At 36.0% G+C, this 19328-nt stretch overlaps 1 protein-coding gene and 1 non-coding gene across 2 annotated transcripts in view; one reads left to right on the top strand and one right to left on the bottom strand.

The window, feature by feature from the left end:
• LOC113516398 (GTPase-activating protein CdGAPr) overlaps positions 1-19328 on the bottom strand; it is a 94691-nt gene that overhangs the window by 55785 nt on the left and 19578 nt on the right. The window lies entirely within an intron of this gene.
• Trnak-cuu (transfer RNA lysine (anticodon CUU)) lies at positions 18387-18459 on the top strand. Its single transcript has one exon. It is a non-coding gene; the product is annotated as a tRNA-Lys (tRNA).

Here is a 19328-nt window from a genome sequence, read left to right as displayed (position 1 = left end):
CAAGCCATGACCATTGTGCCGAATTTCATTAATCATCCCGATGGGCTAACTGACCTGCTTTTTATCCTCACCAATTACCCCTCACTGGTACCCCGCCAGCCTGGTATACTGTCAGCGCATGCGGGGTTACCATTACAGTATCATCTGTTAAAAACTATACGTATATTCACTTAATAATACAATTACAGACAAAATCGCAGGTAAGGGCTAGTTTAAATATACAAATAGAATCCCGTGCGAACGTAACGGCCGTACGACACAGTTGGTGAGCAACTTAACATGGTAACCATCGGCGCGTATCGAGTATAAGAGAACATGGGTACCCCATGTATATCAATCACGTGAGGAACCTTAGCATGAAAGTGGATAGAATGTATTTAATCGCTTATTGTCTAAAGCAGGGGTGGCCCCATTTCATCAGGCCGACCTCCACATGGTTCCCCCTGGAAACCATTGTGAACAATTCTTGTTGAATTCGTCACGATGGGCTAACTGACTTACTTCATCCTCACCTATCATACTTCACTGGTGCCCCGCCGGTGTATACCGATAGCGCGGGTGGGGTTACCATTTCATTATCACCCATTAAAAAAACTTGACTACACCCAAGATCTATTGTTTACTGACGAAACCTTGTGCGCTCTACCAATTACATACTTCTTGAAATCACAAATGAAACAACATAGTTCAGTACTAGTGTGTTACTAGTGGTATATTTACATTTAAAAAAAGTGGTCATCAAGGCTGTACATGCGACGGAAGCTTAAAAATGGAGTAACTTCTCCCGTTTTCCCAACATTTCCCTTCACTGCTCTGCTCCTATTGATCGTAGCGTGATGAAAAGTATACTACAACCTGCCCAGGAGTATGAATAATAATTGTACTAAGTTTCGTTAAAATCCGTCGAGTAGTTTTTGTTTCTATAACGAACATACAGACAGACAGGCAAAAATTTTACTGGTTGCATTTTTGGCATCAGTATCGATCACTAATCACCCCCCGATAGTTATTTTGGAAATATATTTCATGTACAGAATTGACCTCTCTACATATTTATTATAAGTATAGATTGTAGTATTTTTTATTTTATTAAGAGGGAAAACATAAAACTGTAAATTATTCTCAGTAACTACTTATATATATTAGTGTGAGCATTGCGTCCGAGCATCTTCCGCTAGATTAGCCAAATATTATATTTCAAAGGAAAATCTCAAATTTATTGAAGAAAACGTAATAATCTATGCAAGCACTTTAACACAGTAATATTTCAATTCGCATCTATTTTCGATTACCTGAAAATTATGTATATTTTTAATTAAAGGAACGCGTGTTTGTCTAAATCTTCAAGGTAATGTTAGAAAGTACCACTATGTAGGCGAGTGTCTACTGATGTTCGAAAACGTAATTCATTACTTATTACTTTTTACGACATACTGGATACGATTTTAAAGCTTATACAGCATGTAACAAAACTGCTTAAAATATCCAATAAACATGACGAACTTGTTGATGTAACGGTTTTACATACCCTCTCATCTTCTGGTTGCGGATTCGAACCTCACATAATACAAATATTTGTCATATATAAGCTGTCTGTTCCATTAATTTAGGTTTTTTCCCCATATACTATGTTTGTATTTAAAAAATAAAAAGTATTACCAGAGGGAGACTTTGTACAAAAGTCGATTGCTTGGCTACCTCTGTCCAATTCGTGTTTCAACCGTGAAGCAGTTGTGTTTGCAGGGCTGTGTTTCGGTTTGAAGGGTGGGATATGGCGTGAATTTACTGGGTACAGAAGAATAACATCCGAGTCCTTAGGAATGGCAACCTCCTACATGGAGGTATCATGGACGAAACAGTATACTCTGTTATGTCCGTGGTACTGCTCGTGTCTATAGGCGACGGTTACCACTTTCCATCAGGTGGGCCGTAAGCTTGTTTGCCATTCTAAGTTGTATAAAAAAAAACATACAGCAGTATTTCCGAACCGATACGACATCTTAACCTTCAAGAAAAGAGTATATTCCTTTTTAAAAGGCCGACAGCACACCTGCAATGCCTTTGATGTTGTGGTTGATCATGGGCGGCGGTAGTCACTTACCATCAGGTGAGCCGCATGCTCCCTGTGTTGTAAAAAAAATGCCTATCAGTTGTTAAATACATATATGCAGTACAAGTTCTGCTTAAACTAATAACACACTTCAAAAACGCCAGAAGTTAATAATCATTATTTGTTAACACGTAAATATTAGTAAAAACTAAGCGCTTTTTAAAACTATATCCGCGTGGAGATATTTTCTCCCCTTTAAATGGGAATACAATATTTGCTTCGAAATATATACTTATATGTGCAAATTTAAATCTTTTTTCTAGGGATTCAACAATAGATAGGTTAACAATTTTTTTTACGTCTAGCTTTTACCTACAACTTTCTTCACGTGACCGGGATATGTTTTTTTTTTTATTGGATGAAAATGGAGTGGTAACCCCGCCTGCGATAATGGGATACGCTGGCGGGGCACCAGTGAAGGGTGATAGATGAAAATGAAAACAAGCCAGTTAGCCCATCATGATGAATTCATCAGGAATTAATCATGATAGTATCCAGGGGGAACCGCGAGGAGGTCGACCTGGTTGGGTATATTGCTAGTAATGGGATTCTTAATCTCCATTTCTAACGATCCCCTTCCCCCCGGGATATGTTAAGTGACCAGGATAACAAGTAGTAGCAGAAGGGCATAGCCTTCTCTATCGTTTATAGTTTGCGTACATCAAATTTCATAGGCCTACGTCAAAACGGCGACTATTGCTAATCAAAACTGTATTCAGGAAGTGTTAAAATTGGAGTAGAATAAATGGTTATTTTGTTTCCTTTTTTAAATATTGTAGTAAATTTCATAAAGATTGGTTAAGACTTTAAAGGGCCTAAGAGCTAACAAACAAATAACTCACTTTATTTAAAAAAAAAAACCCTTTCACATTTATAATGTTAGTAAGAATTACTTTAATCTATATCAAACTCGAAAAGAAAATATTTAATAATTGTGTTTTTTTGACATTATTTTATTTATTTTATTTTATATTTAGTAACATCCTGTATTTTTATGTAAATGCAAGTATATGTTTCAAAGTTGCGCTATAATCTCGACATCTGTTTGTGTATAACTGTAATAATCTAGTGAAAACATAGCATGTCATCGCTAGAAGAGTAACGACCGGGGAACGACGCCGTCAATAAGCGGCAAGTGGTCAGAGCAAAACTACATTTCATTTAGTGCAGTCAAATTATATAGTAAAATAGACTTTATTACCACGCGTTATGATATATTGATATTCTTTTCAATGCACCGTAAATGTATTGAACGCGGAGCGTGTTTTCAAACGCAGCTCACGCGACAATGCGCGGAAGTCCGCCCGAGTCACGCACGGCGCTGGGGTAATTTTGCGTATGTTGCTGGCAACACTTAGCCGTATGTAAGTACGCATGCGTAATGCGTAATGGTATCTAATTTATAGATGTCTTCTTTCAATTATTCAAATTACTTTTATCTATTATGTACGTATAATAGACAAATTTAGCTAATAATTTATTTAATAAATTTATTTAGCCGTTAGCTTGTTTGCCATTCTAAGTTGTATAAAAAATATATTTTTAAGTGACTTCAAATAGGGGATATTATTATGTGCATTGTTCGTCACATCGTTATAGTCGTAGAATACTGACGGATCTATATATGTAATATTTGTCAGATCCGTCAGTATTCTACCACTATGACGACATCTTCACGGATTAGAAGCTATTTAGATTTTTTATTAGAATCGATAGAGTTTATTTCCGTATCGGTCTATATTTTTTTTAATGGCGGAAGATGAATATTAAAAGTAAGTAGGAATAGATAGGAGGTCATAAACCGTTAAAAACTTTAGAAAAAAAAATTTTGAGAATAGACAAAATTTTTATGTGTTTTTTATACGCCTATTGAAAAAATAATCAGTCCTATGATTTGAATTCACTTTAAACAATCGTAGAGAAAGTTATTCAATTCAACGGTGAACTGAGAGATCATAAATTGTGCAACTAGATAGGTACTTCGTTTGCACAATGGGTTATTCAACAGAGCAAATATACCGGTTATCCGACTAGATGGTCACCTAATATTTTTTTTTTTTTTTACCACTGATGCTAAGGAAAATCTTATTATAGATTACGTATCTAGCAAACAGTTCGTTATAACTGAAAATTGAACGATATTTGTTATTAATTTTCGTTTTTGACATGTTTTCTATTAACTAAAAGCGAAAAGTGAACAATCGTTAGGCAGAGCAATTTAGAAACTAAAATTAATAAGAAGTAGAATCGCCACTTGATCGCAAATGGTGTTGTTTGTCGGAGAAAAGTGTAAACCATCTGGTGATTGAGAAGCAGTCGTGCTACATAATACATTTTGTTTTGACATATATTTTTTCGATTAACTATCGTTTATGTAGTTTCGTTTAGTGTTATAAAAAAATCATCCCCAGCCTTTCCAATATTCATTACTACGCCTTATTGACAGTGTTTCCAGATGTAATATGAAGTAGTCCCTAGAAAAAAGGTAGTTTGACTTCTATTAAAAGAGAAGGGTTATTTAATGGATGGAATGATTACCCCGTCCGCATAAATTGTTAGTAATAGGGTCAAATAGCCCCATTACTGCAATAGTCAGGTCGACCTCCACGTGGTTCCACCTGGAAACCATCGTGACTAATTCTAGTTGAATTCGTCAGATAGGTCAACTGACCTACTTTCATTTCTATCATCCCTCACTGGTGCCCCGCCAGTGTATACCGATAGCGCAGACGGGGTTACCATACCATTATTACCCATTAAAAAAAAACCCGTCCGCGCTATTTGTATACGATTACGGGTCGCCAATGGAAGATGATAAGCGAGGAAGAAAGCAGATTAGTTGGTCCATACTGATGAATTCAACAAGAATTAACTACGATGGTGTCCAGGGGGAACCGTGTGGAGGTTGACCTGTTAGGGTATATTGCTAGCAGTGGGGTAAATAGACGCCTTTACTAATAATCCCTTTCCCCCTAAAAGAGATGGATTGTTATGATTAATCCAAAAAAAAAATATTTATGTACGTTCATTCATTTTGTTCTCGTAGATAATACTACTATTTAAATAAGCGGGTTACATAAATCATCATCATCATATCCAGCTGTTAACTGTTCATTGTTGAACATAGGCCTCCCTCATGAAATGAGGATTTGTCAATAGTTGCTATGCTTGGTAGACTTGCTTGGGTTGGCAACCGCAGTTAGGCCATTGCTAGCAATATGCCTTATTAGGTCGACCTCCACGTGGTTCCCCCTGGAAGCCATCGTGAACAATTCTTGTTGAATTCGTCACGATGTGCCAACTGACCTACTTCATCCTCACCTATCATCCTTCACTGGTGGTAGCGCGGGTGGGGTTACCATTCCATTATCATCCATTAAAAAAAAACCGCAGTTAGGCTTTGAAATGTTTTAAGAGGGACGCTGCTGCCCATCCCTCGTCCACCCTTAGTCGATTCTTACGACACCCACGGGATAGAAATGTGTGACCTATTCTATGCCGGGACCACACGACCAATTATCTGCTTTATTACCTAGTAATTAAGTGTACATACATTTGTACTACATGTGAAATGTAGTCCAAAACTGCTCGCCTCTTATAATGCCCAACAGTTTATTGACCATCAACGAGATGTTAACATACGAGGTTTGTCCGGAAAGTAGCAGTATAAAAGTTTTTTTAAAAATTTTATTTTACAATTATTCAGGTAAATCAATTTTATCCCCTTCAAAGTACTCCCCCTGTGACATAATGCACTTGTGCCAACGCCGTTTCCACTGTGAGAAGGCTCCTTGAAAGTCCTCTGGTTGTAGGTTTCTCAGCTGCCCCGTCGTAGCTTTTTTTATCTCATTTATGTCCCCCAAATGCCGCCCCCGAAGTACCAATTTGGTTTTGGGAACAAGAAGAAGTCACACGGGGCCAAATCCGGCGAATAGGGGGTGTTCGGTCACCGTAATGGAATTTTTACTCAAAAACTCACGGACAACAAGAGAGGTGTGGGCAGGGGCATTGTCGTGGTGAAGAATCCAACGCCCCTCTCGCGCCAATTCTGGACGAACTCGTGCCACACGAGCTTTGAGGCGTCTGAGCACATCGACGTAGAATTTTCCATCAACTGTCTGGCCTGGAGGGACGAATTCTTGATGGACAATCCCCCGAACATCGAAAAAAACAATCAACATTGTCTCGGCCCTCTCTGAATCTTTTAGCCACTTGTGGACGGTTGGTTCCTTCACAGCATCATCCCCATAAACTGTTCTGAGATCGGCAAAAATTTCACGGCCATTCTTGCCGAGTTTCGAGAGAAACTTGATTACGACACGCTGCTCTTCAACGGAAGCGGGCTCCATGCCGACGGGGTTTCGTTAAGAGGTAACTTCACAGATGGCGTGACAAGCCAGTTCGCACCGCACGGCGGTCAGACCAGAACTGAAGCATTGTTAGGGACATAAGGAAGGGGTCCTGCGCTTACCTGGCCTCCCCACTCCTCTTTCTCGCATTCCAGAACACTTTTATACGAACTTTCCGGACAGACCTCGTATATTTAAATTTGTGTTCCACAAAAAAGAAAACCGATTTTAATCGTGGCTAAACCAGTTATTTTCATTTAAAAATTAAACTTTTTAATCGATTTTGTTAAAATTTCTATTTATTTATTTCTGAGGTACATCAACATATTTTTTTCAATGGATGATAATGGAATGGTAACCCCACCCGCGCTATCTGTATACACCGGCGGGGCACCAGTGAGGGATGACAGGTGAGAATGAAGCAGGTCATTTAGTCCATCGTGACAAATTCAACAACGAATCAATCATGATGGTTTCCAGGGGGAACCGCGTGGAGGTCGACCTGATAGGGTTTATTGCTAGCAATGAGGTTGCTAATCCCCATTACTAACAATCCCTTCTCCCCAACATCAACAGATTACAAACAATACTTTAAACAATAGAATACAACAATAGCATTGTAAGTTTGCAATCCAGTTATATGGCATCAATCTGTAAGTTTCAAATAAAAAAAGAATTATCCAAATCGGTTTAAAACTGACAGAGTCATGAGACAAGTAACAAACAAAAAAACACAACCGAATCGTAGACCTACTTCATTTTGAAGTCGTTTGAAAAGAACATTACAATCAATGGATATGAAATCAACATTTCTGACCTACTCCGCGCCATTTCACCACAAAAATCTAAAAATGTTTCAATTAAAATTATTCATGTATGCTAAGTCCGTGACCCAATATACCGAAATAATTTTTTTTCTAACGAAACCCGTATAACTAGCTACATATATAATTTTATGTTGTAACGTAGAAAGCAGACGTCCATACCGGTTTTGCTGCGTATGCCTTGGGCCTCGTTTCGCGGGAAATTGTATTAAAGACTTGTTTGAGACTTATGACTATTGAACTACAAGTTTTACTAGTTCTCTAGTCCGCGGTGAAATAGTAAACAAATGGACGTAACTTTTTTTTTAATGATATAAATGCAATGGTAACACTGACTGCGCTATTAATATGTCTATCTATGTTTACGAATGAAGGACTTGTATCCGTGATCATAAATAAATAAAAAAAAATTTTTTGATGGGTGAAAATGGTATGGCAACCCCGCCTGTGCTAACGGGATATGCTGGCGGAGCACCAGTGAAGGGTGATCGATGACAATGAAAACAGGCCAGTTAGCCCATCATAATGAATTCATCAGGAATTAACCGTGATAGTTTCCAGGGGGAACCGCGAGGAGGTCGACCTGGTTGGGTATACTGCTAGCAATCGGATTCTCAGTCTCCATTACTAACAATCCCTTTCCCCCCAAAAAATATATTCAACAGGAATTAATCAAGATGGTCTCCAAGTACTGTTTGGTGTTCGTCCTGACAGGGTTTTAATTAACGTAATTACTTAGAAGTAATTTATTAACTGTACATAATTGTTATATTTACTCGTGTTTTAAAGTATTTCCAAAAGAAAGTTCTAAATTCGTTATAATTGTCACAAAGATTGAAACGACTTATTTATCTTTGCGAAACAAATCTACATGTAAATATGCGATTCGGCATTCTAAATTTAAATTATTCAATTCATATTTTCAATCTGTGGTGACAACGAAACATCGTAAGTGTTTATAATGTTGCTTTTTTTTATGATTTAAATTTTATTGCGGAACAAAACGTACTTTTTTTTATGATTTAAGGCAAACACCATACATCCATAGACTAAAGTAGAAACTTTCTTATTGGATGGTAATAGACAATAATAATTATAAACCAGCAATATGTATAACAGAGAGTTGTGTTGCGTCGGAATAATTATGTAAATAATGTCGGTCAGTGGGCGTACGGCGCATGCGTGTGTGGTCACACGCGATCAGGATGTGCCGTCGATCGGTACTAAATTGCTAATCAATTTACATACTCATCTAACACATTACCAATAGACAGCACACCAGTGACGGACTGAGCCCGTCAGACGCCCGGGGCGTCAAAGTTGCTTTACGTCTCCAGTTTAAGAAGTTGATGTAATTTAATAAGCTTTTTAATCAGTCCACATTTGTATGTATAAATGTTTATGTTAAGTCTAAATTAAATTTACTAATAAGTAAAATTTAATATTAATATATATATATAAATTATTTATTACAAACGATTCCTACAACAAAACTGTTCTTGGAGTTTACTTTAAAACAGTTTGTAGCTCTAGAAAGTCGTCTAGGTCGTTTGTTTGTTATATATATATATATATATATATATATATATATATATATATATATATATATATATATATATATATATATATATATATATATATAATATATAGTGAGTGCATTGGTAAAAACTGTAAAACTTACCAAAAATATATAAATAAAACAGTACTTGATAACACCATTAATTTATCAATAAAGATATAGTACCAAGTCTCAAAACCATACACATACTAAAATTAAAACCATAACCATCCTAGAAACTTACCCACACGAATCCATCAATGAAATCGGCATGGCTTGCGAACCCATGAGATAGCAACGTCTAATGTCTCATTCCAATTCATAAACTCGGGGGAAATGGATTATTAGTAATGAGATCTAATAGGCCCATTAGCCTAAGAGCTCGATCTCCACGCAGTTCCCCCGGGAAACCATCGTGGTTAATTTTTGATGAAATCATCATCGATGGGTCAAATCCCATTGCTAGCAATATGATCATCATGATGGGCTGTACATTCTCATCTATCCTCATCGCAGGCGGGGTTACCATTTAATTTTCACCCATCATAAAAAAAAGGCTTAAGATCTGTTTCATCCTCACCTCCTTCACTGTTGCATCGTCAGCAAATACCAATAGCGCTGGCGGGGCTACCATTCTATTTTTATTAATTAGAAAATAAAAACTTGTGGTTTGCGATAACGATTCCATCAATGGAGTCGCTTGCCATTAGTCTAGAGGGTTTGTTCTAATAGAGAAACTATCATTTTTAGAGACATGTTTTTTTTTTAATGGCTGATAACGAAATAGTAACCCCGCTTCTCTCAGTGTATAGGTATACACTGACGAGGCACCAGTGGGAAATGGTCAGTCAGGTCAGTTGGCCCAAAATGATGAATTAACAAAGAATTAATGAAGATGGTTTTCAGGGAGAACCGCATGGAGGTCGACCTGATAGATATATTGTTAGCCATGGAGCTGTTAGATTCCTATTTTTTTTTACAACACAGGGGGGAAACAAGCATGCAGCTCACCTGATGGTAAGTGACTACCGCCGCCCATGGTCACACACAACACCTACGGCATTGCAGGTGTACTGCCGACCTTTTAAAAAGGAATATGCTCTCTTCTTGAAGTTTATGATGGGAAATAGTGCTGCTGGAAGTTAATTCCAAAGAGTGGTTGTGAGTGGAAGAAAGTGCCTTGAATAACGCACGGTGGGAGACTGCCATTCATCCAGATGGTTGGGATGAAACTTTAGTTTGTGGCGGATTGTACGGTGATGAAAATCAGCAGCAGGTATCAATCCGAACAATTCCTCAGAGTACTCCCCATGATAAATTCGGTAGGAGATGCACAGAGATGCAACATCTCTACGCAGTTTCAGTGGATCGAGTCGGACCATTACTAATAATCCATTTCCCCCAAGACGTGGCTTGAAAAACAGGACAAAATTCTGAGCCCCTTATACTAACACGGCGCATCCACACTCCAGCTGTCATGTAAGTAATGGGAAAGCTTGCGTATGTATTGTATTACAAGTTGTCTTTGCGAAACCTCGTTCCATCAAGATCAAGTTTCGCTGACATACGGGAGGCTGTTTTTGAATCTCATATAGTTTTTTAAATAACTACAAAAAGTAAACAAAAACTCGAAATTTTATAACATTAAATTAACAAAGTAGCTATTTATAACCAAAGTATTACGAGTATAAAGAGATTATCCCGGTCAATGAACATATCCCGGTCCCGTGGATGTAGCCGCGGGTAAAAGCTAGTAAATAATAAATAAACAATACAAATAGCAATATTGTCCCGACATAGAATCCCGGCATAGAATGAGCCATCCCTTCCGTTCACGTGGGTGTCGTAAGAGGCGACTAAGAGAGGACGAGGGATGGGCAGCAGCGTCCCTCTTAAAACATCACCAAAGTTTAACTGCGCCACATCCATCTGCCAACTGTGGTACTACTGGCAAAATCTCCCAAAGGGGCGGCTTATGTTTAGCAGTGGACTGATATGATGGCATAGCAATGAGATACAGATAATAATAATAATATATAAACAAATAGTGAGACAATGAGCGAATAGAAGAAAAAAGTTCTGCCTCGAAAACGGAGACATGGCCGCTATATCAGTCTACATTAAACCACTTATTTATTAAAATTTAAATCTACAAACCTAAGTATTTTAACTATTGGAGTGTTTTATCAATCCTTTTTTTTTTTTTTTTTTTTGGAAATTTAGCATAAAAAAAAGCATATAAAACATCTCAATAGCTAAAATAGATTTATGAGACGTTCGGGGTTTCTGTGAATAAGAGGATAAAAGTTAATCTATTATAATAATATTTATTTAATTTAATTTTTTTTTTATTAATCTATGCACCGCCATTAACTCTCTCTGTTTAGCGTAACGGTTGACTGGTAGAGAATGCCATCAGGCATTAAGTCCGCCCTGTAGACATTTTTTAATGCATGCAAAAGTATAAATAAATAAAAAAAATAATATTAGTACCAAAACTAAGTATTAGAATAGGTTTTATACTTTCAGTACGTCTTGATGGGTGAAAATGGAATGGTAACCCCGCCTGCGCTATCGGTATACGCTGGCGAGTTACTGATAGATAATAGGCGAAGATGAAAGCTGGTCAATTAGCCCATCATGACGAAATCCACAAGATATTAACCGCGGTGGTTTCCAGGGGGAACCGCGTGGAAGTCGACCGGCTATATTTCTAGTAACAGAGCTGTTAGACCTTATTATTAACAATCCCTTTTCCCCTACTTTCAGTGCTTGTTTACATCTACTTATATTCAGTGTAGAAACAACAACATTGCCTCCTATCTCTAAACATGTAGGCAGGTGGTACGCATAGAAATTGCTCTTGACAGCTCCGAGGAAAAGTTGTCGGGTTTGTTTGCCTATCCATTACCCGATAATAGCCGATAACGCTGTATTTATTGAGAATACACCTTACAGCCGGCTGCATAAGTTTCTATTTTCATTGCTAAATAGTTAAAAGTTTATATAAGTAAATTGATGGTGGGTCACGATGGTATCATCATCGATAAACTGTCATAAACTGTGATAAACTGCTGAACATAAGCCTCCCCCTTAGGGGATTTTGCCAGTAGTCGCCATGAATGGCAGGCGGGTTGGCAACCACAATTAGGCTTTGGAGATGTTTTAAGAGGGACGCTGCTGCTCACCTCTCGCCCTCCTTAATCGCCTCCTACGACATCCATAAGAAAGGAAGGGGTGGCCTATTCTATGCCGGAATGGTATAGGAGTTAATAATTGTTATTATTATGTAATTTTTAACAGTTCTCGAAACGTTTGTCTCTGTATTAAAATTAAGGATTATGAGTTATTTAGTTCAAGTAACTCTTAGAGCTTTTATTAACTACTACTGCTATAAAGAAAGTACGATACGACATTTTTGTCAGTTATAGAAAAAATATATAATAAAGTATAAATTATGTATTTATGTGTGTTTGTATTTATATAATAATATAATAATTATGTAGATATAAATATGTGTGAGTGGCCTATAAAAGTAATGAATAAAGTAAGACCAAATCTTCCCTTTCACTCACTTTTCATATGCATTTTTTTAACCCAAATTTCTCACTTTTCCATACAATATTTCACACAAACCTTTTTCAGAAATATACAAGATCTCTTGCAGACAATCTCTTACAGACAACCTGGACCTGTTTTTTAATATTGTCGTATGATGTACGTATTTTTTTTTATTATTATTTTTTTATTTCAATATGTACATATTACAGAGAATTAACAATGTTATATTAATTCATACGGTACGATAATGTTTTGTTCAAGATAACCCTCCAAAATACCAACATAATCAAATCATAAACCCATAGCTAAAGTAGTATGTAAACATAATATAATTTATACAACAAAAAAATATTTGACTTACTAACACATTAACAATTTTATAGTAATATATATGTATCTATTATAACCCTGTTTTCCTCGAAGATAGGCAGATGCTACTGTAATAGTAAAATCTCAAAAATTGCTATTTCCATCCACGCTAACCTCTACACACAAATAAAACCAACTCCACTTGCACGTGGGTTGAATATCATACATAAAGTACATAACTCATAAGCGGTATTACATTAATTTGACCGTGCATTCCGTTTAAATTGAATAAGGACCTTCGAGCGTAGAATATCCTATGAGGTGTTTTGTATAGACACGATAATAATATAAAATTTAAAATATTTAAATTTCGAAAGCAATTACCGTTACATTAAGGTTATACGTGTGTATTAACAAGGGCTCTCACTGGGCACTGCGAACTAAACAAGCATATGGGCTATATAACCCAACTAGCCTTACGCCAAAAGTGTTTGCAGATTTTGTCATAATGAGAAAGAAACGCCGCAGCATTTAATTTGTAGCTGTAGCCCACTCATACATTAACGATATATCTCCTTTGGAAAACACACTCTGTACCCTGAGGAGATAGAGAATGTCGTTACAAAAAACATCTTAAAATTTCTATTATTGATAGGCATTAGCAGCTTTAAAAAGGGCGAGCAAAAAAGATCATGGAAAAGTCGCAGTATCACAGGTTATTCTGCATGAAAAGCTTGTCTTTTAATAATAATACGTTAATATTTTGCTTAGCAAAGATAAGCTTACAATTCATCATTACAATATTAATGTCAGTGTTATTTCAGAGTTTTCTCCTGCGAACGTTTAGGCTGTGAAATGAACTCCCTACCGAAGTTTTCCTAAGAGACTACAGTATGGGATTCTTCAAAAAGTGTATTAAGGTTTCTTCAGGGTAAAGTAGTAATCGTCGCGTACGTTCATCATTATGAGCATCAAGTCATGACCATAGCGCCATGACTCTTTTCTGAGCACTAAGGTATCTCATTAAAAATATAAAATGTAAAAATATGTCAGGCCTCGCAACGTAGTTCTTCCACTACAAAAAGTTGTGAGATCTCATGTAAAACTAAATTAATTTCATTGCCGAACCAAAATTAGATATTTTTGTTTGATGGCAACATATTACTGGGCTGTCGTAAGAGGCGACTAAGGGAACTTAATGGTATAGGGATAGGGCAGCAGCGTCCCTCTTCAAACTTCACCAAAGCCTAACAGAAATTGCTAACCAGCCCGCCAAGAATGGCAACTATTGGCAAACCGCTCTAATAAGGAGGGGCCTATGATCAGCAGTGAACAGTTAACGGCTGGTATGATGGTATTATTTGAACAGACACGGCAGTACCCCAATGATTCAGAATTGTTAAAATCCATCGACAATTGGTGACAGTATTGTGTAACATAGGAATATAAAAATTCAAACACAAATATACAAAATTACGGGTTTTATAAAGTCTTTGTGGCGATAAAGGCTCAACCCGTATTTTCGCAAACAACATCATATTGGCCAGACTTGGAACAAATATTTGCTAGCAAACACAAACACCCGAGAACGGTTTCGGGGCCGTTATTCGATTTCCGAGTGAAAAAGTGAAGTATCGATTGCAAGAACTATAAAAATCGGCCAAATGCCAGCCGGTCTTGGACGGCTGAGTGCGCCGTATAGGGGAATAGTCAGTTGACAGCGCCAACGAATAAGTACATGGCTAACTAGTGAACGTAGTGTCAATATATTTTTAATATAGTCACACTTCACTATATTAAACAGTATACTCTGTTGTGCCCATGGTACTGCTCATGTCTATAGGCGACGGTTACCACTTGGCTACTACTACGGCCGAATTTGTTTGCCATTTTTAATTGCATAAAAAAATTTTTTAATGAATTTGAATTATATAATGAATCGACAGGAAAGGGATTGTTAGATTTTAGCATTAAGTCCGCCATGTACACATATATGGACAAATGAATAAATAAATAAATAAAAATGTTCAGAGGAAACCCAATATATAGATATCGGATCGGTATCCATATTACCTATGCCTAATTGTGTACCGCGTAATTAAAATTTAAAAAAATAAGTCAGAACGGAAATAGCTCAGTTTTTTTTGCGGAGCAAATTCTTCTTGTTGGTAGTGTGACAAGCCCCTAAACGAAATTCACGCCGGTTCATAGTACCGCTAGAGGCCATCGCGTTGACCTTCGCGACTCGTTTAAGACAACCTTATTGTGTTAATCATAGAGGCGATTTTTTTATTGAACCATAACGGTACATACATTACTAGGCGTTTGTATGCGAATGTGGGATTTTTTTGTTAGAAAACTACCGCTCGTACAACAATGATGATAATGAATCCTGTAATGCAGTGTTTTTCAATCTTTTTCATAACGCGACCCCCTTATTATGTAAAAATATCTTGCGACCCCCTACCCTCCACGGTTTCGAATGTGTATGAATTTTATTATAGTACAATTATGAAATCCGTACAGTTGTATTTATATTCACAGTTGGGTATCGATAAAATAAAATAAATAATACACAATAAGGTATCTAAAACAGACATTTAATCGATGTCTGTTATAGATACTTCATTATGTATTATTGATTGATCGATGTATTTACGGAACTGTTGATTTTTCACTACTTTGCGACCTTCCGCGACCCCCTTGTAGAGGCTCGGGGACCCCCCAAGGGGTCGCGACCCACACTTTGAAAAACACTGCTGTAATGTAATACCAGTCGACTGAGTAATGACCGGTACTTACACACTTTAATTAGTAATGTTTAGTGCTTAGTACACACCGTGAGTGGAGTTCTGTTCGGGGCTCTTAACACTTAAGAGTCCCTACGCTCTCTCGTCACATCGATATACAAGGAACTCAAGATTCACAATCTCATAATATAGTTACATTCAAAAACTGTCCCGAATTTAAATAGAAAAAATAAATAATCTTCCATAGGACAAGGCATGGGTGGAGTCATTATCTACTTTTTCATACATTTTGCAAGATATTTTTTTTTGTTTTATAATTTTTGCATCTTAACGGCATGCCAGATTATGATAGGAGATGAAAAAGTGGAGCAAGTGAGTGAGTTTCTATATTTAGGTTCTTTGTTTAAAACTGTTAACGTACGATTATGTCGTATTTTACGAGTGTTTGGAAGCCATGAAAGTAAGATAAATGCTGTACAGATGATAACTGTGTGGTATTACTTTAAAAGATATTTGATTAGAGAGAAGTGTGTTTTATACATCTTTGCATTTGGTCATTTTTGAATAAGATAACTAATTTTATTAAATAATTAAATATAGATACGTCAAGATACAAATATTATGTACATTGTTTCTGCCTAAGTATATAATAGGTAACTCATTTTATTAAATAATTAAATATAGATACGTCAAGATACATATATTATGTGCATAAGTATATAGGACACTGATAAAAAAACAAATCGGCTAATATTTAAATTAGCTGACTAAAAGTTGACCCGTTTTTGAGGCTCGATGCTCTATCTTATATAATCTAAGTCTAAATATTATATTTTTAATTTTTTTTTTTTAATAATGCTTCGGTACGTTCAAAATAAATGTCAAAGTATATTTAGAAATGAAAAATAAACGAGATAAATGAATGAATTTGATTAAATGGCCAAGCCGAATGTGCATCGATTTTGATCATTCTATTAACAAAATTATAGATACCACAATAATTTTGTTTCGATTGAAATTGGTTTTTAAATGATGTAAACATTAGTACAAGTCTTATTTCAAAATCTATTCTTAAAAAAGTATAAGTATTAATATTAATTTCTTTAGAACACATTTTTTTTTCTCATTCAAGAAAAGAAAGAAAACCTGACAGCTATTCTGTTTCTTTGGCAAGTATTTTATTACGTGGCCAATCCTTAAATACCTACTTGTAACGATTCTTTGACCATGTAGTGTCACGGGTGCGTCTCACGTTAATTGACAGCTAACGGAAGCGACAATGAACTTGACGGGAAGCGGGCGTTCTTAATTTAAAATTTAAACATTTTTAAATAGCCAGTATTCAATAAAATGAAATTAGGTAGATTGGTCAAAGACATTTATGCGTATTTAGTATATCGATTTAGAATAATTTAAATATTTTCCCTCGTAAATAACAATTAATTGTGACATAATAAATATAAAATCAACAGAGGGAAAGGGATTGTTAGTAATGGAGACTGAGAATCCCATTGCTAGCAATATACCCAACCAGGTCGACCTCCTCGCGGTTCCCCCTGAAAACTATCATGGTTAATTCGTGATGAATTCATCATGATGGGCTAACTGGCCTGTTTTCATTCTCATCTATCACTGGTGCTCCGCCAGCGTATCCCGTTAGCGCAGGCGGGGTTACCATACCATTTTCACCCATCAAAAAAAAAAATAGAATCAACACGTACTGTTTGTTACAAAAAGAACCAAGGGTCTCGCGCGTCGCGAGTCAAGTGGCCCTTCAAGTAAGTTAAAAGTGCAGTGTAAACTAAATAAGTTAAATATAGAATACTGTGTAAAAATACTAAAAATAAATAACTTTGGTGTGTGACAAAATGTAGTTTTTTTTTTTATTGAACAAGCGCCCCACAGTAACAGTACGTACATACGTACGAAATACGTATAGAAATAAAACCTACAGATAAAAAGTTACTCTAATTTTTAAAATTAATTTATTTAAGTTACATGCCCGTCTTCGGGGAATCGACTTACATGTATGTACCAAATTTAAACTCAAAGCGGTCCAGTAATTTCGAAGCAAATTGTCTGTGACAGACGCACGGACAGACACGCGAGCGTACCTAAAAATATTCAAAGTCGGTTAAAAAGAGATAGTAACAACTACCGAACGCGAGTCGTGTCGTGTCGTTTGTAGATAACTTTAGCTGACCTTTAGTTAACCATAGACTCGCTCTAATCACCAGCCCAGAGAACCAGTTTCCGATAGAAAGTACATTGGCGCGATGATGAATTGTCTATACTTACAATAGAATTGATTAATCCGATGCGTACCTGTAACATAAAAAAAAAACTTGTCATCGTACGTACTTACATTATGGTCATCGTCGTGTTCACCTGCGTGACTGAACAAAAAAAAGACCCGTTTGTATGAATTCTATGTAACCAATTTAATTTTTTTTTTACTATAGACTACATAAGGTCTTTTATGATATCTATCGATATCGATACATTGAACAGAGGAAATTTCGAACAAACTTCAAAAAAGGAACGAAAGAAATGAGGTCAATTGTTTGGTTATATTTTACGTATTTTTTTTACGTTTGTTACTTCAGAGCTCCGTCCAATAAACAGATTTAAAATTCTTTTTTTTTCTGATAGGATATATTTTCAGTACTTTAGTATCTAAATAATTTTCATCAATTTGTTGTGGAACAAAATCTTACATTATTACGGATTTTTATTTATTTATTTTTTACGGCGTTTGTATACATAATTCTAATTTAAATTTTAAAGTATAAATTCAATGTTCTGTGTGTATTCACATTCGTGTAAAGTCAAGGTAAGTTAGTATCTAATAATAACAACAAAAAAAAAAACTTCGTTAAAAACAGTTCCAGAAAGCATATTCTAATTTGGGAAATCGTGTCACCAGCCCGGCTAGCTCAGTCGGTAGAGCATGAGACTCTTAATCTCAGGGTCGTGGGTTCGAGCCCCACGTTGGGCGTCAATTTTTGTTCTCTCAAATTTTGTTATTGAAGATTTTTTAATTTATTATTTTCAATATTTAATAATACACAAGAAAATAATTGGAAATACATATAGATAAAGGTATTTAAAATGATAATAAAAGGAAATTTTAGTTTGTGATAATCGTCATACTTAAAAAAATACATAAAACAAAAAAAAAATGCATACAACAGATTTACAATATTTGAATATTAACTTTAATCCGTGACATCGTTTGCGTAAAGTAGCCTTCATCCCAAATATTACGTGTATACTAAATTTCATAGTGATTGGTTCAGCCGTTAAAGCGCTATAAGGTAACAAACAAACACACTCACATTTATAACATTAGTAAGGATAGGAACAAATAAATACTTAGGTATTATTCTGCAACACGAAAAATTTTACTCCGCAAAGAATAACAGTAGCTTCTAATTTTAACATTGCGACCATCATGGCACTGTGGTAGGCATATTGCTTTGTATAAATGAGATCTCAGGTTCGATTCCCGGTCGGGCGAATTTAGGAAGCGAAGCTTTTGGAATTTACTTGGAGCTGGTTGTTCAGGGTTGTGGCCGCAGGTGTCCATCATCTGGTTTCTCATAACACAAGATAATCTAGTTTGAGAAGCAGGGGATTGGAAGTGTAATTATGTGCCACATTATTTTTTTAATTATTTATAAGCTTTTGTACATTCACTTATAGTATAGATATTAGGTTATAACAAAAATGTACACAATCGGACTTATCCTTAAAGACCTTGAGAACACGAAAAGAGAAAGTGTCTATAGGGTTTGTATATAAAACATAACATATATGGTGTAAAATTAATACGATAAATATATATTAGATTTTTTTTATACAACT

This window comes from Galleria mellonella, unplaced genomic scaffold (genome assembly GCF_026898425.1).
Source record: "Galleria mellonella isolate WM207_F2 unplaced genomic scaffold, CSIRO_AGI_GalMel_v1 utg172, whole genome shotgun sequence".
In the NCBI taxonomy this organism is placed as follows: Eukaryota; Metazoa; Arthropoda; class Insecta; order Lepidoptera; family Pyralidae; genus Galleria; species Galleria mellonella.
The sequence above is the reverse complement of the archived record's forward strand: the minus strand, read 5'-3'. Positions and strand labels throughout refer to the sequence as shown.